Genomic DNA, 27004 nt, shown 5'->3' on the forward strand with positions numbered 1-27004 from the left:
GAAAAAATTAAAAATAGATACACTTCAGTATATTTATCCAAAGAAAATGAAAACACTAACTTGAAAAGATATATGCAACCCTGTGATTATTACAGCATTATTTATAATAGCTAAGATATGGAAACAACCTAAATGTCCATCAATAGATGAGTGCGTAAAGAAAACGTGGTATGGGCCGGCCTGGTGGCATATTGGTTAAGTGTGTGTGCTCTGCTGTGGCAGCTCGGGGTTCAGATCCCGGGTGCGCACTGCCTCACCACTTGTCAGGCCATGTTGTGATGGAGTCCCATATAAAGTTGAGGAAGGTGGGCACGGATGTTTGTCCAGGGCCAGTCTTCCTCAGGAAAAAGAGGGGGGTTGGCACATGTTAGCTCAGGGCTCATCTTCCTCACAAAAAAAAGTAAAGAAAATGGGGTATATATTTACAATGGAATATTATTCAGCCATAAAAATGAAAAAATCTTGCCATTTGCAATGTCATGCATGGACCTTGAGGTCATTATGCTAAGTGATATAACTGAGACAGAGAAAGATAAATACCATTTGATCTCAGTTATACATACAATCTGGCTCTGCAGTTTCTCACCAAACTGCCACTGGCAGGCCGAGTCAAGTACCAGTTTTCTTTAGTGAATCCAAGCGAATGCCTCTCAGAAAAGGCTTTTAACTGCAGTGTGTCTTGGAATTTATTTGTGAGACAGTCTTAATTCCTAGAGCTGAGGGAGGTTCTGCACAGTTTCAGATCCAGAAATGGAAGACAGAGATAGTTTGACTCAGCTCTAGGGACAAGCCTCTAAGGGCTCTGCAGTTTCTTGCCAAACTGCCACTGGCAGGCCGAGTTGAGAACTGGCTTTCTTTAGTGAATCTGAGGGAATGACTCTCAGAAAAGGTTGGTAACTGCAGTGTGTCTGGGAAGTTATGTGTGAGAGAGCCTTAATTCCTAGAGCTGAGGGAGGTTCTGCACAGACTCAGTTTCAACAATGGAAGACAGGGAGAGTTTGGCTCAGCTCTAGGAATAAGCCTGTAAGGGCTCTGCAGTCTTCTTGCCAAACTGCCACTGCCAGGCCGAGTGGAAAACAGGCGTTCTTTAATGAATCTGAGGGCATGTCTCTTGGAAAAGGCTTGTAACTGCAGTATTAGTGGTGGCTGTGTGCCTTGGCAGTTCTGGTGAATGGCTGAAATTCAGTATTCAGATTATTCAATGCCATGATTTGGGATGTTCAAACAGAAACGGAGGCCCCTGTTCTGTGCCCAGATGGGAATTTATAGAGATATCATGAAGAGAGGTTCAAATTCAGTATACAAAATTCAGTTGATTTTCTATATACCAACAAATAATTGGAATATGAAACAATACCGTTAACAATACACACACATACACAAAGAAATCCTCAAGTGTAAATCCAATAAAATATTTACAGATATCTGTGGAAAAAAATATGAGACAGTCTTAAAAGCAATAAAGGAAAAAATAAATCAATTGAGATATATTCCTTGCTCATGATCAAAAGTCACAATATTATTAAGATGTCAATTCTTCTTAAATTGATCTAAAGATCCAGTGCAATTCCAATAAAAATCTCACCAAGCTATTTTGTAGATATTGAAGAACTCATTTGAAACCTTGAGTGGTCTAGACAATCCTGATGAAGAACAAATTGATGAACTCACACTTCTCAATGTCAAGATTAATTACAAAGTCAAGAGACTGCGATATTTTACAATACTACAATAATCAAGAGACCGTGATTTTTTTTATAATTTTATTTATTTATTTTTTTCCCCCAAAGAACCAGTAGATAGTTGAATGTCATAGCTGCACATCCTTCTATTTGCTGTATGTGGGATGCTGCCTCAGCATGGCCGGAGAATCCGTGCTTCGGTGCACGCCCGGGATCTGAACCGTGATATTTTAAAAATAGGGCCGGCCCCATGGCTTGGCAGTTGGGTGTGCGCGCTCCGCTGCAGGTGGCCAGGGTTCGGATCCCGGGCTCGCCCCGACGCACTGCTTTTCCGGCCATGCTGGGGCCGCGTCCCACGTGCAGCAACTGGAAGGATGTGCAGCTGTGACATACAACTATCTACTGGGGCTTTGGGGGAAAAATAAATTTAAAAAAATTAAAAAATAAATAAAAAATTGAAAAATAAAATGAATAGACACAGAGGTAAATGAAAAATCATGGAAAGTCCACACATAGACCTCTGCAAATACAGACAACTTGATCTTGGTCAAGACAATAAATGCACTCCAACATAAAAAATAATAGTCTTTTAGGTCTTTAGTCTTTTAGTCTCTAGTCATCATCAACCATGGTGATGATACAAAAGGATGACCCTATGGAAATAAATGAACAAAGACACAAACTTTGCACCTTAGACATAAATTTACTCAAAATCACTCATCAACTTAAAATAAAATGCAAAACTGTAAAAATCATTCTGGGAAACAGGAGAAAATCTTCATGATTTATAGTTTGATGATTAGTTTTCATATACAACACAAAAAGCACCATCCATGAAGAAAATAATTGATCATGTGGACTTGGTTAAGTTTAAACTATCCAATCTGGGAAAGACGGCATTCACAGAGTGGAAATACAAACTCCTGACTAGGATAATACATTTGTAAAACACATATCTGCAGAAAGACCTGCATGCAAAATATTCAAAGAACCAATCAAATACTGCAACAAGAAAACAAACTCCCCAAATTAAAATAAATAGACCAAAATATGAATAGACAAGTTACCAAAAATATATATATACATGGCAAATAAGCAAATATAAATTTCTCAACAACAAGAAATTATTGGAAAATAAAATGCATTGTGCATTAAGAAAAAGCAAATTAAAACACCAATGAGATACTCTACTCTTCTAGTAGAATAGCTAAAAAACAAAAACTGACAATACTAATTACTGGTGAGGATGAAGGACAATAGGAAATCTCATTCACTGCTGATGGGAATACACACAGTACAACCTCTTAAGAAGACATCTTGCTAATTCTTGTGAAGCTAAATATAGTGTCACTACACGGTGCACCAATTGTGCAGCAGTGTATTTCTCCAACTACTGTGAAAATATACATCCACACACAGACCCCTAAGAACATCTAAAAAGCAGCTTTCTTCACAGTGGCCAAAACCTAGAAGGAACCAATATGTCCTTTAACAAGTGAATGACACCCAAGCGTGGGACACTGAGTGAAGACACTTGAGGCACACATGGGCTACAGGCACAGGGTAAGGAAACACACGAGTTCAGACAGGGGCTAGAGGAACAGTAAATGAAAACACTGGTTGTCTAGATAGGCTGGAGGCACAGAGAATGTAGACAAACACGAGCTGGCATGGGCTGAAGCACAGCGGACAGGCACACTCAGGGGTGGAAAGGGATGCAGACACATGGAGTGAGAGAGACATGTGAGGTCTGGTATAAAATGTGGGCACAGGAGATAGAGACACTCGAGGAAATGTATGCGCTGCAGGTACATGAGAGAATTACATTAGTTGTCTGACATGGGTTTTAGAGAGAGGGGATGGAGACTCATATGGGTTGGCAAGGGCTACAGGAACAAGGAATGGAGACTTTTGAGAGGTGATATGGACAGAGGGGAGAGAAAATCTTGACAACACAAAAGGGCAGACATGGGCTGCAGTCATATGAGATGGTGACACTCGACACAAGATATGAGCTTCAGGTAGAGGGATGGAGACACACAAAGGCTGGCATGGTTGCAGGCTCATGGGCTGGAGACACTATGGGGCAGACATGGCTTGCAGCACAGAGTTTAGAAATACACTAGGGAAGACAAGAGATACCAGCTACATCTGTGTGTAGCCTTAAATGAATGTATGAGTATGGAAGAAAGACAGGAAATCCACAATCTCAGCTTCTGTCTCAAGAATTAAAAGAGAATAACACTGGAAAAAATACAGATAGGAAACAATAATAAAGATAAGAATCAATGAAATAGAAAAATACTAAAGAAATAAATCAGGCTAAAAGTTATTTTTAAAATATTAATAATGTTAATAAACCACTAACAAAACTGATTAAGGAAAAGAAAAAGAAATGAAACACAAATGACCAGTATCAGAAATCAAATAAGAAGTATTCTCTACAGAGTGCTTAGATCTTAACGAGACACACCATTTTGTGAAATACTTAGCACTACGAATTAGACAGCAAAGGTCAAAATTCACTTTATAAAAAAATCCATATACTGAAACTGACACACACACAAAAAAATAAAATAGGAAAACTCACATATCTACTAAATAAATTGAATTGTTAGATGGTCAAACCAACTAACCAACAAGAACAACAAACACTTTCCACAAGCAAAACTCTAGGTCTGGGATTATTAACTATTCCAGACAATAGAGGGAGGAAGGAAAAAAGGTTCAGATTCCAGATTAGACTGAACACAAAAGTAATATAGATTTTATTCACATTGAATACGGTACAAAGATGATTCTTTACCACACAGGACCTCTGAAGTCATCTTTCCACTATACTACCCAACAAATTGAACCTAGAAAAGAACTGGAGAAAAAAAGCACAACACTTATTAAATATATTTATATATTTTTTATAATTTTATTTATTTATTTTTTTCCCCCAGATCCCCAGTAGATAGTTGTATGTCATAGCTGCACATCCTTCTAGTTGCTGTATGTGGGAGGAGGTCTCAGCATGGCTGGAGAAGCTGTGTGTCGGTGCACGCCCGGGATCCGAAACCATGGGGCCGGCCTTATTAAATATTTTTAATACAGTAAAGAAACTGAGGTTATCTAAACAGAAGAGGAAAATGCTAATAGGTGACATTTACCATCTTCAATGTATGAGGAAGTCCAGAGAAGGCTAAATTTAAAAAGTGGATATAAAGTGAAAATTATTTAAATAACACAAAGAAAAATTTTATTATATGGCAAAGTAATATAGCAGACAATCAACCAATCAATAAAAATCCAATTAATTAATGTATATCATTGATTAGAGATATCAGAACTGATTTCTGGAGTTAGTGGAGTATTTGTCCCTGGAAACTTCTCAGAAACAAACATTAAGGCATTTGTCCTGGATAGACTTTAGACCTTCTCCTGCTGGGGCTCAAGGCCCCTTCAAGTTTCTTCTGTAATTTTACTCTATTGCTAAATTAAATGAGAGAAGGCATGGTGAAGTCAAATATGAGTGTGGTCTGGGGGGTTCATTAGAGGAGTGGTGGAGAAACAGTAAACACACCTGGGATGCCGTAGGGTTCTGAGAAGCAGAGCAATAAAAGTCTGTAAAGGGCTTGAGACATATTAGGTCCTCAGTAAATAACCATTGTTATCACTAATAATTCATTTCCAATAGTGTAGATAAAAGAAAGTGGGCTATTCTGTCAAAAAAATCTTCCTCAAAAATGTCTTAATTGACTGAAGATTAAATAATCATAGCTGGCTTTGTTTTTAATATTCTTTTCTAGCCAGGTAGGGGTCAAGGGAAGCAAGCAAAGGAATTGGGCAACACTTAGGAGAGTCACAAACCTTGAACTCAGAGTAATCTTTGCTTTAGTCTCTGAAAATTCAGGAGCCTCTAGATCCAAATGCCAACACATTGAAGTTGTTGGTGAATCTTGATTAAGATTTTGATAGTTTTGGCTGTCTGCTCAAGGAAAGCATCCTTTGAAACCTAAGATTTCTAAGCCGGTGGTTCTCAATGTGTGGTGGTCAGCAGCAGCACCTGGGAAATGATCAGAGACGTAAATTCTTGGGTCCGCCATCCTACTGGATCACAAATTCTGGGATGGGCTCAGCATTCTGTGTTGTAGGGGACCTCCACACAGTTCTAATGCACACTGGAGTTCGAGAACCACTGTCTTAGGAGAAGCCAGTCCTAGGTACAACATAGGGTTAGCAAGGATTCCTCTCTCACGAGGGCTTCTCCTGAGGCCCCATGGACAAAATAAGGATTATTTTTTATGGCCATAGGAAGAAGTATCGGCTCAACTCCAGGTAGCCTTCTTCAGGAATTTTTCCAATATGACCAGGAGCTCTGAAATTTGGATTCAAAAAAGAAAAAAATATAAAAAATTGGCTCAACGTTCAAGAAATTTTCCTGCTTCAGATTGAGGGTGGAGAAGTAGCTGAAATAGAGAAATTTTTCCCAGAACACTGATCTATCATTTCTTGATGGAAACCACTGAGTTCCTTCAGTGGAACTAAACAATGACCAGGAAGGTTATGGTTAGTCTGATGTGTTAGAGGAGAAAGAAACACAAAGATAAAGCAAAAAAATAAATAAATAAATAAATAAGAGAGAGGAAGAGTAAGGAAGGGAGATAGAAACAGCGACCATCAGTCAGAGGTAGTGAGAGGAGGGGAAAGGAATAGAAGATGCAGAGGGAGAGAAGCAGCTGCTACTCGGTAGGAAACATACCTGTTGACACTGTGCACGTGTGGCTTTCATAGAAAGGTGTAAGGTTTCTAAAAAGCAAAGAAAATAAAAACAAATCCATCCAATATAGTAACTTGTCCTAAACATTAATTGATCAGCTCTGATCACGCTGATGTCTTCCTTCTCCTTTATTTCATTCCTGTCTCAAATTCTATGTCCTGCCCTTGTCTAAGGCTTCAGAAACACACCACAATTCAAACTGTCACAAGGTGAACTTTTTAAATCATTTCAACTTCTTCTTCCTTGCCCTTCTGCACAAAATAGATGCCCTACAGTGTTAGCTCACCTTTCGGTGCCTTTCAAAAAATCTTTAAACACTTTATTCTTAACAATACTGTTTTAGATTCACAGAGAATTGAACAGATAGTATGTCGGGAGAGGGAGAGAGTCTCCCTCTGCCCTTTCCCTTAAGGTTCTTATGGCTGGCCAAATAATTAACAAGACAGGTTAGCAGGAGAAAATAATACCAAGCTTAATAACGTGTATACATGGGAGAAACTCAGAAATGAGCAACTTGTCACTCTGTCTAAGCTGCTTGCTTAAGTATTGCAGCTAAAGGTGAGGAGCGTGTTGGGGGTGGGTAGTGGCTTGGGACTTCAGAGGGCAGGAAAACAATTCTTTTCCAGGGTCATCTATAGATAATGTGGTCAGGAGACACAGAGTTTTTGATAAAAGAGGCTTGGTGCCTTTCCTATTGTAACCTCTATCCTACATTATCTTTACAGCCATCATGATAGAAGATCTGTTCCAGGAAGGAGCCACCATGTATAAATTCTTTAGGCAGTTAGTGGGGGAGGTCAAACGTCCCTCAGAGAAAACAATCAAGGTAAAGATATATTTCAGGGTGGCCAAATCTCGATCTCCCACAGTACATAGAGCTCCATACACCCACCGTACTGCCTCTCCCCTCTCTCCCAAGCGCCATCTCCCCTGTTATTAACACCTTGCATTAGTGTGATACGTTTGTTATAATGAATGAACAATATTGAAACGTTGTTATTGTTGGGGAAGTGAGAGAGAATCTCCCTCTGTCCTTTTCCTTAAGATTCTTATGGCTGGCCAAATAATTAACAAGATTAACAATAACAATAATTAACAATAACTAACAAGACAGGTTAGCAGGAGAAAATAATACAATGTTTAATAACATGTATACATGGGAGAAAGCAGGGACATTGCGTTTCTCAACACAATAGTAGAAATTCTTGCCTTAAATACCATGTTCAGCTAATGACAAAGGAGGATGTTGGGGGTGGGGAGGGTCAGTTACAGGAGATTACCACTAAAGCACAGTAAACAAGAGTAAGGTTATTATGCAGATTTAAGACCTCATTTTTCACATTGATAAGTTTCTAGGAATGAGGTCATCCCCCCTCTTCCCAAATACAGAGAGGGAGATACCTTTACAAATGGAGATTTCCCGTATAAATGTAAATGTCTGTCTGGCAACTCCTTGCAGGGCCATCCAAAGAATGTGGCCAGAGACAGAACTTCTGAGAAGATGGGCTTGTTGGTGCCTTTTCTATTGTAACATCTATTATACATTATATTACATCCATCAGACAGAAGATCTGTTCCAGGGAGGAGTTACTATGTCAAATTCTTTAGGCAGTTAGTGGGGGAGGTCAAATGTCCTCAGAGAAAACAACCAAGGTAAAGAGATAGATTTCAGGTGGCCAAATCTTGATCTCCCACATTATGAACTACAGTCCCTAGATTAAGGGTCACTCTTTGTGTTGTACAGTTACATGAGTTTTGACACACATATAGTGACATGTAGCCACCATTATGTACAGAACAATCTCACCACCCTAATAATCCTCTGAGCATCAGGTTATCTCTTAGTGGCTTTTTAAAATATTAACAGTTGTCAGAATGACATAAATTTTTACGACGAAAAATGTTCCACAGGTGTTAAGTTTTGTTAGTCTCACTATTATGATCACTATGAGAAATAATGAAAAAAATGAACCCCTATATAAACAGCAAAAATCACAGAATTTTAAAGATAAAAAAGATCTGGAAGATTAGGAAATCCTACATTCTTCAAGACCCTGCCCTCCAGTCTCTCAGCTTTCTGTGTCATTTATCTGCCGACTCCACTGAGGAGAAAGAAAGAAATCGATAAAGAAAAACAAAGCAAAAAACAAATTTTGGTTCTAAGTAGTCCTCTTGAGCCCGAGTTAATCAAGCATGGATTCTTTTTTACTGCCTATTTGCATCAGGAACATAATTACTAGCTAGAGCCTAATTTGAGAATATTCATTAGAAATGAAAGATGCCATATCTAAGAACAGAATGGAATTCACTGAGGCTTTATTCTTGGGATATTTGTAGGATTAAGTCAGGACATGCTGTGAGAGTGATAAATAAGTTCTATATATTTTTCTTCTCCAAGACCATGGATTTCAGCCACACTTTATACCCATGTACTTTGCAACAATGAAAAACAATTAAACACTGACCTTGAATATTTTGCCCTCAGATACATTAGTCTTTAAAATATAAATTGAGCAATTTTAATCTAGATGAGTGAAAGACTATGGACATTTCTAGAACATCACGTTAGGTCCTTTAGAAGTGAAGAATTGACTTTATAAAGCATTTTTATTCCTTCTCATACCTTGACAATAGTGCTACTGTGACTCTGTTTTAAAAAGGATAATGGCAGGCTTTACTTTGATTTGCACCTTTTTGTTTTAAGTACATTTACTTAATATTTCTCAGTCTCTTGAAAACTTTTATCATTAAGCTCAACCTTCATTTAAATCACCAGACCTATTTGATGAAGGCGACGTGAATATTTACTTGCAAACTCCTCAGAAAATTACTAATTTAACCTTACTTCAGATGATCCATTGTAGAACTCAAACTGGATTTCCCAGGACCCTCAGAACGGCTCATAACTCTGTGTTTGTACATTTATGTGGGAAGATATTATCTAAGGGTAATTGTTCTTCCCAAATGCTTTCTTTACCTCAAACAGCAATACTTCCAAAGTTTTAATGAAAATGTGGCCAATTTGGTGAAAACCAAGTGACTTGTTTGTTTTAGCATGCCAATGAGATTAAGAAAATAAGTATTTTAACTATTGTTATTGATTATAAAAATCAGAAATTAAGAAAACAAACTTCTTTGTCCAAAGACATTTCTGCAAGTGAAATCGTCAGAAAAACTGACAGCTAGCCTCCCATTTTAACCACTCAACCATAAGAAATGTAATATGGTGGGCAAACATGTGAGCGCTGTCACCTGCATGGGTCCCCAACGCTGTGGCCCCATCATGGCCCCAGATCAGAGGAAGGAGCCGGCAGAGGGGAGACAGCTGTGCCCTCAGCGTCCTTCTTTCCTAGGTCAGAACTCAGTCCCAGCTGCTCACTGTCTAGTCTTCTGGGGAAGCAGAGAATTCTTCTGGGGACACGACACATCAGGTGTTAAGGATGTCATTGTTCTTTTTTAAACAAATGTTAGATCATGTAACGTGCTTCTCAGGACAGGAGGAGTCGCCTCAAGGGAAGGCAGATCTTCTCTAGGAACTGATGGTCATCCAGGGAGAGCAGAGTCAAGGACTGCAGAGAGCCAGCCAGCTCCTGCTCTCCCTCTCAGGTACACCTTGGTCCCCGCACCCCCATCCCCCTCCAGGTGCCCCCCAGCGGCTCCCATTGTTCTTGGAGGCCAGCGCATGCGCAGGACTGGCTCTCAGAGCGGCAGAGGGGTTGGCGAGCTGGAGAGCCCTGGGGCGTGTGCACTGGAGGCGGGGCCCCAGGTGCGCAGGTGGCTGTCTCGGAGGTTTGTGTAGGGGGATTGGCGGTTTCTGGATCCTTCCTCCATGATTTTCAGCACAGGGGAGCTCTCCTTTCTGCAGTGTGGAGGAGCGCTGGGCAGGAGGCGGCGCTGAGGTAGGCGGTGGGCGGCGGGCTCGGCGTGGAGATCTGCACCGCAGATGGCGGGAGCGCGGTTGGGGGGTCGGCGGATGGGGTCGGGGGACGGGGTTGCTGGCGGGCTGCCCCAGGCGGGGGAGCCCAACTCTGTCCCTTTGAGGAGCAGAGGAGCGCCGCCTGGCCGGCGGGTCCCTCTGCTTTGGCGGTGCCCCACCCTGGCGTGGCCTCTTGCCCACCCAGCGGAGGTGCAGGGGGCGGCAAGGAGTCGCCTGCCCTCTGCTCGAGCCCTTGAGTTCGTGCTCCCCGGGGCCTGTCTAGGCCAGGTCTCGACATCCCAGGGTGAACACTTTCCTTCAGAAGATGGACTGTGGTCAGTGCTCCTCTGTCTGACTCCGCTCAGGCTATTTGGCTCCTCATTGCGTTCTTTAAACAAATAAGTGTTCCTACTTCCTTGGGACCACTTTTATAGAAAAGCCTCATCCCATTAAAGGTTTCTGATAATTGACTCTATATTTGCAAGCTGAACTTTGAAGCCTGTGAATTATTGTAAACTGCATTTAATGAAAGGAGCTTTAAACAGTCTTTGGTGCAAATTATGTAGCTTCCTAATAATAACTCACCTTCTGTTAACATAGACTGATGACTGATCAATTGATGATTGACATAATGTGTACGGAGTTTTGGTTTCAGTGGAAAGGTTTTTCTTGGCAGTGGGTGCTAAAATTAAAATCGGATAAGGAGGAGGTTTTTAGAAGTAGTATGTAGTGTGTGTTTTGTCTCCATACTCATTTAGAATTGTAAGAATTTAGATTTGGAAAGCTCGTATAGCAAGAATTTTCAAATTTTGATTTGACTGTGTCGGGGGAAGAGGTGGAATCTCCCTCTGCCCTTTTCTTTAAGGTTCTTATGGCTGGCCAAATAATTAACAAGACAGGTTAGCAGGAGAAAATAATACCAAGTTTAATAACATGTATACATGGGAGAAAGCAGGGACACTGCGTTTCTCAACACAATAGCAGAAATTCTTGTCTTTAATACCATGTTCAGCCAAAGACAAAGGAGGGTGTTGGGGATGGGGGGAGTCAGTTACAGGAGATTACCACTAAAGCACAGTAAACAAGAGTAAGGTTATTATGCAGATTTAAGGCCTGACCTTCCACATTGATAAGCCTCTAGAAATGAGGCCATCCCCCACTCTTCCCAAAACAGAGAGGGAGATACCTTTACAAATGGAGATTTTCCTTATAAATGTAAATGATTGTCTGGCAACTTCTCGCAGGGCCATCCAGAGAAGGTGGCCAGAGAGACAGAACTTCCGATAAGATGGGCTTGTTGGTGCCTTTCCTATTGTAACATTTATCCTACATTATCTTTACAGCCATCATGATAGATCTGTTCCAGGAAGGAGTTACTATGTCAAATTCTTTAGGCAGTTAGTGGGGGAGGTCAAATGTCCCTAGAGAAAACAACCAAGGTAAAGAGATAGATTTCAGAGTGGCCAAATCTTGATCTCCCACAACTGAGAGGGTGAAAGGTTAAAAGGCCAAATATGGTAGGATTTCATTTATATGATATTCTAGAAAAGATAAACCATAGGGAAAGACAACAGATCGTTAGTTGCCATTAGTTTTAATATTTAGTTAATCATTTAGTTTAATAGTTTAATCATTAGTTTTAATATTTCTGATAAAAAAATACATTTTATTGATAGCATCCTAATTATACTTTTGGATGATACCAGAATTTAACAACCTATGAAATTCTGCAGGAGGAACAAATGACATGTTTGTTATTGGTGTCTTTGAAGTGTAAGTATTGTTGGTAATGAATCTAAATAAGCATTGTTGGATTGTGAACTACTGATATTTTTTACTAGATCCTGTTGGACATGGCATATTACAAGTTTCAAAATGCTCTTTAAATTACTGTAGCAGGCTGAAGGTATTAAATTGTAATGTAAGATCTTTATAGATGAAACAGGCAAAAATACAAAAAGCCATTTATCTTTTTATCTTTGTTAAAAAATGAAGTAAATCTTACCATATACATGAATGACTTCTGGCTAGACAGACCTGAACTTGACAAGACGGACTCACTAGTATGGTGAATTTGTTTTGGAATGTTAAAGTGGGAGAGGACATATGTTTTTCCTGAGGGTGACCCAAGTCAATATGGTAGGTTTTGTTGTTTATACGCTCTTTCTGAGTTACCATCTTGATTAAACAGCTTGTCATAGACGTACCAAGAAATTTGGGCCATTTTATGTATCAATATTTTTTTTTAATAATTTTATTTATTTATTTTTTCCCCCAAAGCCCCAGTAGATAGTTGTATGTCATAGCTGCGCATCCTTCTATTTGCTGTATGTGGGACACGGCCTCAGTATGGCCAGAGAAGCGGTGCGTCAGTGCGCGCCCGGGATCTGAACCCAGGCCGCCAGCAGCAGAGTGCACGCACTTAACCGCTAAGCCACGGGGCCGGCCCTATGTATCAATATTTTAAGATATCCTATTTCCCTGATAGTTTCTAATTTCAGGGTGTCTGGGAAAAACAGTTTCTGAACATAGGTACTTTGGAATGTAATTTTTGATTTTTGACTTATTGAAGCATAGAATTGTGGAGTTGGAAATAATTTTAGTGGTTGTAGAGCCTAACCTCTTCATTTTCCAGTAAATGAAAAGTGAGGTTTCTCAAGTTAAGTCATCCATAGTCTGACTGCTACTTAGTGGCAGAGTTGGAACTATATGCTCAGATGCTTGTCTCCAGATTCCTAGTACAGTGCTGTCTGTGCTATGTACTATTAAGTAGACAAACCAGTGAGTTACCTTCCCAGATCATATATGTAGCCAGCAGGGTTGATTCTTTCCCATACGCATTTTTTGCTTTCTTTTTTAAATAACTACTAACCACAATTAATTCATTCCCATACCATGTTTAATAACTATACTTGTGTGTGTCTCCTCGAGCACACGTGGATTCCCTAGAATGGACACCTGCCTGTGAGTGGATTGCTGGGCCAGAGGCTGATGTGCATCTGCAACTTGACGATCTGCAGCCAAATCATCCTCTGAAGTTTTAACAATTTCCATTCTCGCCAACAGTGTCTGAGTCATCCTTTCCCTGGGAATTGTCAGATAGGCATTGTCAGATTTTTAAAGTTTTGCCAATCTGATGACTGAGAAATGATGTATTTGTTTTCCTCTTTGTACAACTCTTTTGACAAATGCAGAGAGCTGTGCCACTACCACATTCAATATACAGAACAGTTCCAGCACCCAGAACTCCCTTCAGCTGCTCTTTTGTAGTCAACTCTTCCCCCACCCTTAACCCCTGGAGACTAATGATCTGTTGTCTTTCCCTATGGTTTGTCTTTTCTAGAATATCATATAAATGGAATCCTACAGTATTTGGCCTTTTGAGTCTGGATTCTTTCATGTAGCACAATACATTCAGTTTAGTGTTCATCCATGTTGTTGCCTGTATCAGCAGTTCCTTCTGTTTTATTGCTGAATGTAGTATCTATTGTATGAATGTACCACAGTTTATCCATCCACCAGTTGAAGGACATTTGAGTTATTTTCAGTTTTGTCTTTTTTGACTATGAATAAAGCTGCTATAAATCTTTGCAAACAAGTTTTTGTGTGAACGTTAGTCTTCTTCTCTTGGGTAAGCACCTAGAAGTGGAATTGCTGGGTCACATGGTATGTGTATGTTTAACTTTATTTTAAAAACTGTTTGTGTAGCAAAGTCATGGCCCACAAATGTGTCTTAATCCCTGGAACCTGGGAATACATTAGTTTACCTGGCAAAGGTGAATTAAGTTTGCAGATGGAATTAAGGTTGCTAATCAACTGACTTTAAAATAGGGAGATTATCCTGGATTATCCAGGTGGGCCCAGTGCATCACAAAGGCCCTTAAAAGGGAAAGAACAGCAGGCGAGTAGAAAAAAGATGCAACAAGGGAAGCAGGGCCAGAGAGATGCCGAGTTCTTGCTCTTGAGGGTGGAGGAGGGGGGCCATAGGCTAAGGAATGTGGTTGTCTCTAGAAGCTTGAAAAGGCTAGGAAATGGATTAAACTTTAGAGTCCCCCCAAAAGAACCTAGCTCTGCCAACACCTTGATTTTAGCCCAAGGAGACCCGTGTCAGACTGTTAACCTACAGAACTGTAAAACAAATCTGAGCTGTTTTAAGCAATGAAATTTGTGCTAATTTGTTACAGCAGCATAACAAACTCCACTTGAAAGCTGTTTTCCAAAGAGGCTGAACCACTTTGTGTTCCTACCAGCAATGCAGTAGTGTTCCAGTGACTTTCCATCCTCATTAACACTTGGTAAGGTCAACATCTTTAATTTTAGACATTCTAATATGTACATAGCAGTATCTCAATGTGGTTTTCATGTGCATTTTTCTCAGGATTAATGACGTTGAGCATCTTTTCATGAGCTTATTTGCCATCTGTTTATCTTCTTTGATGAAGTGTCCAATTCTGTGCCCATTTTAAACTTGGATTCTTTTATTGCTGAGTTTTGAGAGTTCTTTATAGTCCTGTCAGATATGTGATTTGCAAAGGTCTTCTCCCAGTCTGTGGCGTGCCTTCTCCATCCTCTCACCAGTGTCTTTGGAAGGTCTGTGTAATGTAACTCGAGAGGCTCCATGTGACCTTGTCTTCCTTCATTGGGAAACAGTGAGGTTGGAGCACCTGAGTCCAATCAGATGTTGATCAGACTTGGGGCTGGGTCTCACTTTTAGTAAGCCCAGCCCTTCCGCTTTCCCCCTGTTCCTGTTTGCTCCGCTCCCCTCCCCTGCACAGGCATCTGGTTCTAAGTCTGGTAGATCTCTGTCTCCTCAGGTTTGGGAGCCCACAGAAAATTCAGCTACGCCCTTCAGACATTTCAGCACAGCTCTCCATCCTCCTACCTTACATTGCTTCACAATATGGCAAATTCCCTGAAGGTCAGACTAGCAGTATGTTTGACTTAGGCCACTTCCACCACTTCTGGAGGTTTCACTTTGCTTTATGGAAGCTTTTGGCCTAGTTCCCCGGATTCTTGTGTGGCACCAAAACTTAGCACAGGTGCTGTGAGGAAGAGCAGTTGTGTGTGTGAAAGCCCTCAGGTTTCCTCTGCCACACCAGTCCTGCAGAATCACTACAAGTTTGTCTAGTTTCTCTTTTCTCTAGCCGAGGCTCAGACTGAGCAAGCCAGATCCTCAGCAGGCACTCAGAATCAGAAAATGCTTGTGGGGGAAAGAAAGGTAAAAATTCTTGCTCACATAAAAGAGTTTTTCTTCTTTCTGGAATTTTAGTTGGTTGATTCTGAAGTTGTCTGATGCTCTAAAAATATATTTATAATTTATCTGGCTGTGTCCAGTTTTGCAGCAAGTGTGCTTTCCTGTCCTAGTCTACTCTAAAACAGAAGTTCCCTTGTCATTAGTTTTTAACTCCATCTGTTATACATTGTCAATATTATTATTGTTTCATAAAGTCATGCTTTCAATGATTTATTCAGATGTTTGCCCTTTTTTATCCTCACAATCCATTTTTACATCTTAGCATTTCTTCTATCAATTTTTTGTTAAAGTACATCCATTTTACTTTTTAATTTTTTTCCTTGAGTAATATTAGCTCTGGGCTAACTTCTGTGCCAATCTTCCTCTATTTTGTATGTGGGTCACCACCATGGCATGGCTGATGTGTGGTGTAGGTCCACGCCTAGGATCTGAACCCATGAACCCAGGCCTTGGAAGCAGAGTGTGCTGAACTTAAAACCACTACACTGGGTAGCTGGCCCCCTTAAAGTACATTCTTTAGAAGTTCCTTAATGAGCATTTGTTGGTGGTAATACTTGAAGATGTTACTAGATATGCAATTGAAGTTTCACTATGATCTCTGGATTTCCTTGCTACTCCTTTAGTCCTTCACTTCAGTGTATGTGTTTCTTGCTCCATTTTTCATGCTAGAGGATTTTCTCAAATATCAAGTGGTCCTTGGCTACATGTTCATATTTCTGTGACGGGAAGAAAACAGCTGAGTAGGATCTCTGTGGGCCTGATGGGGCCTGTGAATGTCTGGACTCAATGTTTCTTCAGGGGTGTTGAGTGTTGAACTAGTAACAGGCAAACAGTGTTGGTGCCCATGCTGATCTGTAACAACATACTTATTCCGTACATTCCCACAATGACAGACATCCTCTGAACACATGGAAATGCTGACAACACACCCACACCCACATACACACTATTTGTAAATGACCATCAGCATTCAGACTGTAAACTACACCTGATAATGCACACTGATACTCAGAACATACACACAAACTCACACACTTACAGACCACTCACTGTCTCAGAGCCCATAGTGACTTGAATTCTCTAAACACAGACATCAACAAAACACACCTTCACATAGATGCCATAATAGCCGTGCACCCTGTGACCATACAGAATTGCTGAACACACACACATCCATACAACAAGGAGCATGGCCGTGCATGTGTGGGCTTGATCAGGAAGTTTTTCACACTGCAGCATCAACATGGACACCCCGGGGCAAGAGGGAGAGGCAGAGGGCACAGGGACAAAATGTGAGGAGCAGTCAGGAGGCACTTGCATAAAGCAAATATGATACCTGCAAAGCTGGTTGCTAAATGACATACGACTCAAGGGTAGGAGGACCCAAGAGGATCTGAAATGGTACAAAAGAGGTGACTGATACAAACCCATCACAAGATATTTAAATGTAAGGAACAGTGATATTTTAAAAGGCACTGAGGAGAGTCCATCAAAGCTTAGATATAATTCCAAACAATGAATGACATGGAATTCTGGCCAAAGAACAGCCATTATTGCTGTTAAAATTCCTATTTAAATGTTCTTATAAAATTATAGAAATACTCATTGAAAAATGACAAATGCTCATTGGTTTAAAACATTTCAGGGTAAAATTACTGCAGCTTCCACTTTTATTGAGTAGCTTTCCTGGGGCAGCTAGAAAAGCTGTACAATGCACACAGAACAGCTGTTTGAAGGGTCTTAGAACATCCCATGCAGACAGGACTTGGGGGTCTACAATCTCTGAGACGAGGGAAGCAGAAGATTGCGAGCACCAGCTCCACGCGGCTTCTCCCCTAAGGCATTTGCTATTTCAACAGTGAGAGAAGAGAGTCTGAGCAGAAAGAGGAGGAAAAATGAACTGAAATTTCATTCCAGCCAAGTCCAGTAACTTCTGCTTCCAGTCAGATGTGGTAAAGGCAGAGCAACAATTAAACGTTGATTTAATAAATACTGTAAGATTGAAAACACCAAAGGGATGTGGAAGCAAACAGGACTAGATGAAATAAAATTTCAAAAATGAAAGAGCCTTTTTAGATGAGATAGTCACACATGCCCTCACCCAGGGGAATTTGCTTAATCTGGACTCTGATAATCAGACCTGTCTTACCAGAAAACAATTGTAAATACAATCTGTCATAATTGATCTATGTTAGCTTTTTAATATCACAAGCTTTGTTTGGCTGTTAATTTTTATTGCCTCCACTAGAAGACTCTGTAAAGGGAAAGACATTGTATCATTTGACACATGATCTCCAGAACATTCTTCAGTTGGGGCTGTATGACTTCTATAAATATGTGTTAATTGTTGGTTTCATGAATGCTATGGACTGAATGTCTATGTAATCCAATTTCATAAGTTAAAATCCTAATCCCCGAAGTGATTGTATTTGGAAGTGGGGCCTTTGGGAGTTAATTAGCTTAGATGAGGCCATGAGTGTGAAGCCCCCATGATGGGATTAGTGCCCTTATAGGGAGATGGAGGGCCAGAGCTCTCTCTGCTAGATGAGGGTAGAGCAAGAAGCTGTCCTTCTGCAAAACAGGAAGAGAGCTCTCACCAAAAACAAATCAGCTTGAATCTAGATCTTGAACATCCCAGTCTTCAGAACTGTGAGGAATGCACTTCTGTTGTTAAAAGTGCCCAGTCTACAGATGGCCTGGCGGTGCAGTGGCTAAGTGTGGGTGCTCCGCTATGGTGGCCCAAGGGTTTGCAGGTTCAGATCCTGGGCACCCACCAATGCACAGCTTGTCAAGCCATGTTCTGGCTGTGTCCCATATAAAAAGTAGAGGAAGATGGGCACAGATGTTAGCCCAGGGCCAATCTTCCTCAGCAAAAAAGAGGAGGATTGGCATCAGATGTTAGCTCAGGGCTGATCTTCCTCACACACACAAAAGGAACCCCAAAAGTGCCCGGTCTAGGGGCCTGCCCCACAGCCTACTGGTTAAGTTCAGTGAGCTCCTCTTGGTAGCATGGGTTCAGTTCCTGGACACAGACCTATACCACTCATCAGCAGCCATGCTGTGGGGGTGACCCACACACAAAATAAAGGAAGACAGGCATGGATGTTAGCTCATGGTGAATCTTCCTCAGCAAAAAAAATAAATAAAGTACCCAGTCTATGGTATTTTTGTTACGACATCCCATACAGACTAGGACACTGAGTGTGTGAATAAGTTCGTTTAGATTGACGATCCTTCTTCTACATGACACATTATTGCCAATGATCCCTAAATTGGTGTGAGTCAAATTCCCCTTAAGGATCATAAAGACGTTAGGGCCCTTCTCCCTAGTTGTGCACATATTGCTACACATGAAAACATGTTGCATCATGTGTTTTATCGACACCTTAGTCTTACACCTCATCCCATTGGCCTTCAGCGAACTTCAGTGTTACAGCCAGTGCTTTGGGCAATAAAAGAAAGTCCCTGGACTGAAGAGGGGTCGGTATCCATCGTGCAGCTCCTGTCCTCTGCCCAGCCAGCACCAGCACAGGGTCAATTTACAAGATGGGCTTTCCTCCAGGCAGCTCTGTGTTTCTCCCAGCCTGTTCTCATTTAGGATGATCTCACCAGGAGCAATGAGTGTAAATTTGGAGGGAAGAGCTACAGAAGGCATCTGCCAGGGGAAATTCTTTGTGGTTACATGGTCTAGAATATGGACACCTGGCTGCTCTAAGGTGTCCTGAAAATGGAAACCTTCTCACGTCTGTAATATCCTTCCATGTCCTCTTTCCCCTCCATCTCTCTGTTCTTGGTGGAAAAATTCCCTTGGCAACAATAAAAAAATGAAGGTAGGGAATGGCCCATTTCCAGTTTCAGAATTCTGTGAAATTTTACTGCCTATCCCCAGTCTCCCAGGACTGACACCCTTTTTACTCTTTTAAGATTAGATTACATTTTAATCTCCTTTAATCAAAGTTTTCTCTCATCCTTGTTATGTATATACATGTTCTAATACATAATATTGAAAACATTATTTTTGGCCCTACAATTTCCAGATTCACTCATAGTTGTTTTCTAATGGATGCATGACTTTGTAATTATGTTTATAACTCCATTAACTATAGAAATTGACTAAATGATGAGTAGTAATGTACTAATACAGGAAAATGGCCCATTTTTATTCAACATAAAGTTTCATGTTTTCATCAAGACAAATACACGAATACTTAATTGTTCAGCAAAAACTCTTCCTGTGTACATGTGAGCAATTATAAATCTATTGAAGTTGGTTTACCTTGTCGATTATTCCTTATTTCTGAGTTGTGCATTCAGCATTTCCATGAACACTTTAGAGTCCTGCTTCTTTATCCTACCATTTTAAATACTGGGTCATCGACAAAAGTCCACATGACTTGTTCAGTTGTGTGCTAGTGGGTCCTTTGTAGCGTGTCTTCCCAGGTATGTTTTCACAGGGTCATCGACAAAAGTCCACATTACTTGTTCTGTTGTGTGCTAATGGGTCCTTTGTACGCTGTCTTCCTGGGTACGTTTTCCAGTGTGAACTCCAGCTGATGGCCTTGTGACACTGATGTAAATACTGTTGTCTCCACAGATCATGGTGCCAATGATGTGTGGTCCTTTACGAAGTCATATATAACCTAATACTTTTCATTCAATTAGTGTAAGGCATACTATGGAAAGTAGATTGGGGACAATTAATAAAAGATGATTGATTATGAACATGCTGTTAGGGAGAAAAATTGAACCTCTGGCTATACAGGTTTATGTTTCATTCAATTAATCAGCCAGCCTAACAAACCCCGTTCATAGGCAGGGCTATATACATATATATATTAGATTAAGATTATATCATCTATTTGAATGTGCTTTTGTAAAGTACGCCTTGTTTCTCTTGCCCTTTCTTACTGGGAGAAATACGGAATAGATAGAAACTACCTGGATTACTCTCGTCTGAACTCAGATCACATAGGACTTGACTCATTCAACAAATGAGCCATTAACAGTGGCTACACTACTGGGATTTCCTGATCCAACATCGCAGTCATACACCCTATTGTGGATATGGACTCTAGAATAGGATTGTGCTGTTATCCCGAGGGTAACTTGTTCTGTTGATCAATATTTTGGATCAATAAGTGATGAAATATTTTGACTAGTTGGTCTAATCACTCAGAGGTTATTTTCTTCTCTGAGGTCACCCTAACCAAAATTGTTAGTCCATTTAAGATTTGTTATCCCTTGATTTGGCTTACCTTTTTTTTTTTTGAATTAATTGAAGCTCCACAGGGTCTTCTCGTCTTATTTTGTCATTCCCGCCTCTTCAGGGAAAGGTCAATTTCACTGATTAAAAGTAAGAGAGAGTAAAACCCTCGAGTGGCCGTTCATACAAGTCCTCATTTAGACAACAAATGATGATGCTGCCTTTGCAGGGTCCAGTCACTGCAGCCTTTACACAGTGTCACTGGGCAAGCAGTGTCTGCAACACCAGAAATGCCAGAGGAGATGCTTTTGGTAAACAGGTGGGGGCTGTGTTTGCAGAGTTTATTTTTTTAAATCTTTCCTTAAATGCCTACCTGTGTTGGGTTAACAATTAATGTAATAAATAATTATTGGGTTGAATTTATTTTATTGTTAACTTTTGGTGATTATCTGTTATAAGATTATGCAAGGAGAAATAATTCTTGTTGCTTATAGTAACAGTACTACTTCTATGAATTAATAGATTAATGCAGTATTAGATTAGGAGTTAGTTTCTGTGATTGAAATTAAGATAAGTATATTGTTGCACCTGAAGGCTTTCTTAATTGGTGGCTGAATTTAGGCCAACTAGGGTATTGTTTGTACTCCCTCTCTAAGGAAGGTTCTATCCTGTATCTAAAAGGCTGTACCTCTTTAGGGCTGGGTCTGGAGGAGGCAGGAGGCTGGACCAGTGTGGAGTTGGCTCTGACCCAGAGGGATGAGCAAGAGACACAGGGCACCTGCTGCCACACATGGCCGCAGCAGACATCACCCATCAGTCACGACATGCTGGGCTGCAGAGCCCAGAGAGCCCCCCAGTCCTCAACAAGGTGCACTCGGAAGCCAATCCCGGGCAGAGCAGGGGGCTGTGATGAACCCATTTGCCATCCCAGCTCCCATAAGGCGTGCTCCAGGCCTCCTCTCCCCACTTACTCCGCCAGCTCCTCACTGTCCTCGGGACTCAGGCTTTCAAGACCCGCCAGCAGGCTGCTCCAGCACTTCTCCTTCCTTACCACCGCCTCCCCTCTCTGCTCCCACTCTAGTTCCAGGGCAAGTTACCTGTGGCTCCTGAGTGCTGCTCCTTGGCCTGGAAGGAGCCCCATCCTTCACCCTTCCACCCTGTGCATGCCTACTTACCCTTCAAGACTCGACTCCAGTGATGCCTCCTCAGGAAGCCCTCCCTGACGCTCCATCTCCCCAGGCCTGCTCTGGGCCACCACTCTGCCTCCTGCCCACATCCATCACTGCCGGGAACCCTGCTGGGCCCCCTTGTCTGGTCTTCAAGTCCAAGCCCCTCAGGAGGGGAGGAAATGCTTGGGCTCAGGGCAATGGAGCAGATTCCTGGACTGTGGTGACACTGCCCACCCCAGGAGAGGTCATTCTTTGGGGCCCTTCCAACTTGGACCCAATGCAGCTCAGGGGGAGCCAGGACACAGGAAGGCTGGCTCTGGGCCCAGCAGATCACGGGGTCAGCCTAGGGAAAAGACACAGGGGCCACACAGAGGGGCTCAGGACAGAACTCCTAGTCAACAATACCCTTGCTAAGGGCAGCAGGGGCCAAAGGCAGCTGCACAGGGCGCACGAGGGTCTGGCGAGCTTTTCATCTGCTCAAGGAGTCCCAGGGCTGGATAGAAGGAACTCAGGAGGCCCATCTGAGGTGGAGGTCACCTCGGGGGCATGCAAGCAGAAGCTGAGGGTCCCACAGCAAGTGGAATCTGAAGAGCTGACCCTCAAACTCCTTGCGGCTCTAACGTCTCCGAGTTGGAAGTCAGTCCCCTCAGTCACAGCCTCTAGCTGCCCCCTCACAGGGCTGTGCCTCTCAAACACCGCTCCCAAGGCGAGTGGAGGCTGAGGGTGAAGGCAACCTCCTATCCGTGAGAACCGCTGTGATCACGGCCTCCCACGAGGGGCCAAGGATGATGAGCAAGGGACAGAGGGACTGACCCACACGACTTCCCCTCGGATGCTGAACATGCTTGTGATTCACCAGGCCAATCAGTATCTGTCTTCATCCTCCACTCCTCTCTCCCCAAAAGGACATGTCAGTGTTTACTATGACATCCACAGACACATCAAAGGCATCTGGGAAGAACCATGTGTACATCTGGAGAGAAGGGAACTGTGAAAACCAGTAATATCTGCATCCATGTGTGCAGATACCGACATCTACATACAGCTGTCACATTCCTCCAGCAGCCCTGGAATACTCTGCAATCATGTTGGCAGGTTTTTGGCACAAGGTAGACAAACCAACTGGTGGTGTCCCCGAATGCCACCACTGCTGGGGCCTACCTTGAGGTTGGGGGGAGGCAGGGTGCCATGCCCTGTCTCACAAAAGTCTGGCTGGTGTCCAGGTGGGTCTCATAGCCTTTGATGATCATCCACTCCATGGCTATGTTTTCCTGGATGCTCTCTGTCTCGTTTACTTCATTGTGCATTATCCTGTGGGGACAGAAAATAAGTCAGAGACAGGCTGCCCCCACCTCTCAGGGAGAAGGGAATGCCGGGCCTCTGGCCAGACCTAGGAAGAAGGCCTGGCACCCAAGATGCTCAGGTGGAGACTGTGGTCACGGAGGGGGAAAAAAGAGCATGCATATTGAATACCTGCTGTGCTGGGACTCTATGGTTCACATAGAGTGTGATGAGCTCACATCATCCTTCTGACAGCCCAAGGAGACAGGTGTTCTTATTTCAGAGAGAAGGAAATGGAGATTAATAGCTAGAAAGCAGGTCTGATCTAAAAGTCTGAACCACGTGGAAAAGAGACGGCAAAACTGAGAGGAGGACGGGAGTACAGGAAACAACCTTTCTTCATTACTCTGTGCCCCACACCACTACTGGTCTTATCTCCATCCATCGAACTCCACCCACCCATCCTGCCTCAGGGCCTTTGCACTTACTCTTTCCACCCCTCCTCCAATGCACTTTATACAGTTGCTTCCTTAATGTTCGGCCCTGGAATGGCTTAGTTTTTGAGCACCTGGCAATCGCACTGGCTCATGGAAAGACTGACTCCCGTAGGCTCCAGCACGTCTGGGGGGGAGCAGAACACACCTTGCCCCTTAGTCTGAGAATAAGGACAACTCTCCTATTTGTCCTGTTCTGACTGCCGCAACACTCCTCCTCCAGGAGGTGGCGCCATTTAACTGCTTTTTAAAAATAGCATTGGTGGGAAAAGAGGCCTGTGAGTTGCCAACTTTGCTAAGAGCCTTGGTGGGTTTTCAGGAATCTTAGGATGTTAGTAATTTTGTGGGGAGGAGCGTCTGGAAAAAGTACCCCACCTTCTCCAGGAAAAGCACAAAACCTCTTATTTGTCTGCTGATGCCTCAAATTCTACAAGCACGACCAGATCACCAAGAGGGCTGGTTAATGTGTGTGGTAGTAGACACTCTCCAATTTAACCCTCCGAGCAATGAGAGATGACACTGGTTGAGCTGGATCCGTGATTAATGAACTCAGCGTGATGAGCAATTACTGGGCCCCTCTGACTCTCAGTTTGCTCACCTGTAGAAGGTCAGAGTGAGGCTGGAAGAGAACGCTGATGGTGCTCAGGGCAAGCTACCCCAGGAAGCACCACACTGGTATGTGGATTATTTCAAGCTGAAGACAATAAGGACTCAGGGAACTCAGGAAGAATATTTGAGTTTCCCCTCCCAAACTGCCTAAAGGATTTAAAACAAAAGATCTGTTTCAGGAAGGAGTTATTATCATGACTGCTATAAAGATAATGTAGGATAGAGGTTACAATAGAAAAGGCACCAACAAGCCCATCTTATCGGAAGTTCTGTCTCTCTGGCCACATTCTCTGGATGGCCCTGCGAGGAGTTGCCAGACAATCATTTACAAGGGAAGTCTCCATTTGTAAAGGTATCTCCCTGTCTGTATTGGGAAGAGGGGGGATGACGTCATTTCTAGAAACTTATCAATGTGGAAGGTGAGGCCTTAAAACTGCATAATAAACCTTACTCTTGTTTACAGTGCTTTAGTGATAATCTCCTGTAACTGACACCCCCACCCCCAACATCCTCCTTGTCTTTGGTTGAACATGGTATTTAAGATGAGAATTTCTGCTGTTGTGGAGAAACGCAGTGTCCCTGCTTTCTCCCATGTATACATGTTATTAAACTTGGTATTATTTTCTCCTGCTAACCTGTCTTGTTAATTATTTGGCCAGCCTTAAAAAGCTTAAGGAAAAGGGCAGAGGGAGATTCTCCCTCTTCCCCTGACAACGCATTTCATGTGCTGACCTCAGGCCCAGCCCACACGGCAGGTGCTTGAATAAAGGGCAGTGATCACTGTTGCTATTATCACTGGTTTCAAAGTTGTTATTATAAAACTATTATCATCCGTTGTTTTCTGGTTATCAGATTGGGGCATGGAGATGGGGTCTCTTCCTTAGGAGCCTCAGTCCGTCCCTCCCAGCAATGCTCTCAGCAACCCAGGCCCTAGCCCTCTTCTAGGGAGGCACCTTTCAAAGATGTGCTAGTTCCCTGGATATAGACTCATATTTGGAGGTGAGCAAAAGTAAGCAGAACCATTTCTTTTGAAGAGGGTGGGGATTTTGCTGAGGAGGGCTGTATTTGCTACAAACAAGGGGGCGATCCCAGACTAGCAACACTAGTTTCACTGTTAGACAAGTGCCAGCTGCAGCTGCTCAGGACTCCTGCCAGCCCCAGCTGGGGTTTGTGCTGAGAACCACACCGTCCACGCAGCTGGGGAGGAGTTCCCAGGGCCGCAGGCTCCCGGGGGAACTGGAAGTGACGACCTGGGTTACATTGAGCCCAAGAGATGAGGTTCAGGAGAAAAAGCAGGACAAAGGCCAGAGGTAGGAGAGAGCCAGCCCCAGGGGAGGAGTGTTTCTGAGCACAGCCAGGGAGGGTTTGTTATCTGATGGCTTCCTGCCTGGCTGGGAGCTTGCCTCAGTCCCCGGAGGGAGAGAGGAGGATGAAAGGGCTGCTGTCAGGCCGATAGGAAAACCCTCTTCTGTGCCAATAGGGCTGTGTTCAAGCCAGGTACAGGTGATCAGGTGGGACAAAGGACGAGTAGGCTGCGGGAAAGGGGATCAGGATCTTAGAATAAATGCCTTGGCACCCATGTGCCTTCCTCACCCCTGCCCGCACCAGGACAGGGCATCCCGCAGGGATGAGGAGCCTCGCTGGTGTCCCAAGTCTTCTCCTTGGGGAAGTGTGCAGGATTCGGCTACTTGCGGCACGAGAGGACTGGTGTCCCCACCCCACAATTCTTTCTGTTAGTCTACAATCACGCTCTGATTACATCTGCTCCCTGAATGAACCTCCACTCCGGGGCCTGTGCCCTGCCCTGGTCCAGCCTGGTCCTCCCTCTGCCCAGCTGGGATCCGTGGCCCTACTGGCTGCCTCTTGCTGGACTCGGGAAGCCATTTAGGGCACTGAGTGGTTGGCAGAGCTGGGGACAGCACCTCACACGCTGCAGACCGACCCTCCTTTGCAGCTTCTGGCAGCCCATCACTGAGTACAAGGCTGCTCATCATCTCTTGGCCTCCATAAGGTGCAGAGCCCAGGGCCTAGCTCCTGGTGCACATCTCGTTCCTGCCTAAACTCACTCCCCTGGTGATCTCACCAGTCTTGTGACTATAAGCCCATCTCCGAGCTAAGGGCTCCCAAATGGCTCGCTCCCTTACATTCCAGACTCAAATGCCCTGCTCCCTTCTTGTCCTCTCCACCACTGTTGTCCATCTCAAGTTCAACATGCCCCCAGTTAAGCTCCAATGAAACAAGAAAGATTCCCCCTCCACACCTGCCCCTCCTGCACCTTTCTCCATCTCGGTTAGCAGCAACTCTAACCTTCTGCTTGCTCAGCCAAAAACTCTGGAATCGCCTTTGACTCCCATCTTCTCTCTTCCACATCTAATGCATCAAAAACTCCTGTTGGTTCCATCTTCAAAACACACCCCGAATCTGAACCTCCTCCTCACCTCCACTGCCACCACCTGGTGCAGGCCACTGTCAGCTGCTGCCTGGGCTGTTGTAGGCGCCTCCTCCCTGGTCCCCCTGCTTCTGCCCCGGCAGAGGAAGGTTCCCCCTGGGCTTTGGAGACTGAAAGAGGGGCAGCGGAGGTGCCTTGACCAGAGGGCTGGGGCCTCTGACACTGGACAAGTCATGGGCTTG

At 43.1% G+C, this 27004-nt stretch overlaps 1 protein-coding gene and 2 long non-coding RNA genes across 5 annotated transcripts in view; 2 read left to right on the top strand and 1 right to left on the bottom strand.

Moving 5' to 3' along the window:
• Nucleotides 1-27004, top strand: part of LOC101390292 (ral-GDS-related protein-like) — a 256999-nt gene that overhangs the window by 107891 nt on the left and 122104 nt on the right. The window lies entirely within an intron of this gene.
• LOC147911281 (uncharacterized) lies at nucleotides 5754-7549 on the bottom strand. Its single transcript, XR_015551351.1, has 2 exons — nucleotides 6430-7549; nucleotides 5754-6045 (listed from the first exon to the last, which is right to left on the bottom strand). It is a non-coding gene; the product is annotated as an uncharacterized LOC147911281 (long non-coding RNA).
• On the top strand, nucleotides 10060-25007 carry LOC147911282 (uncharacterized). 3 transcript variants are annotated; one of them, XR_015551338.1, is made up of 3 exons: nucleotides 10074-10346; nucleotides 14548-14658; nucleotides 21517-25007. It is a non-coding gene; the product is annotated as an uncharacterized LOC147911282 (long non-coding RNA). The 3 variants fall into 3 exon arrangements; XR_015551340.1 differs by having other exon boundaries at nucleotides 10075-10346; nucleotides 14548-21139; nucleotides 21902-25007; XR_015551339.1 differs by lacking the exon at nucleotides 14548-14658 and having other exon boundaries at nucleotides 10060-10346.

This window comes from Ceratotherium simum, unplaced genomic scaffold, assembly GCF_057802395.1.
Source record: "Ceratotherium simum simum isolate JZ-2026a unplaced genomic scaffold, ASM5780239v1 HiC_scaffold_44, whole genome shotgun sequence".
NCBI lineage: Eukaryota > Metazoa > Chordata > Mammalia > Perissodactyla > Rhinocerotidae > Ceratotherium > Ceratotherium simum.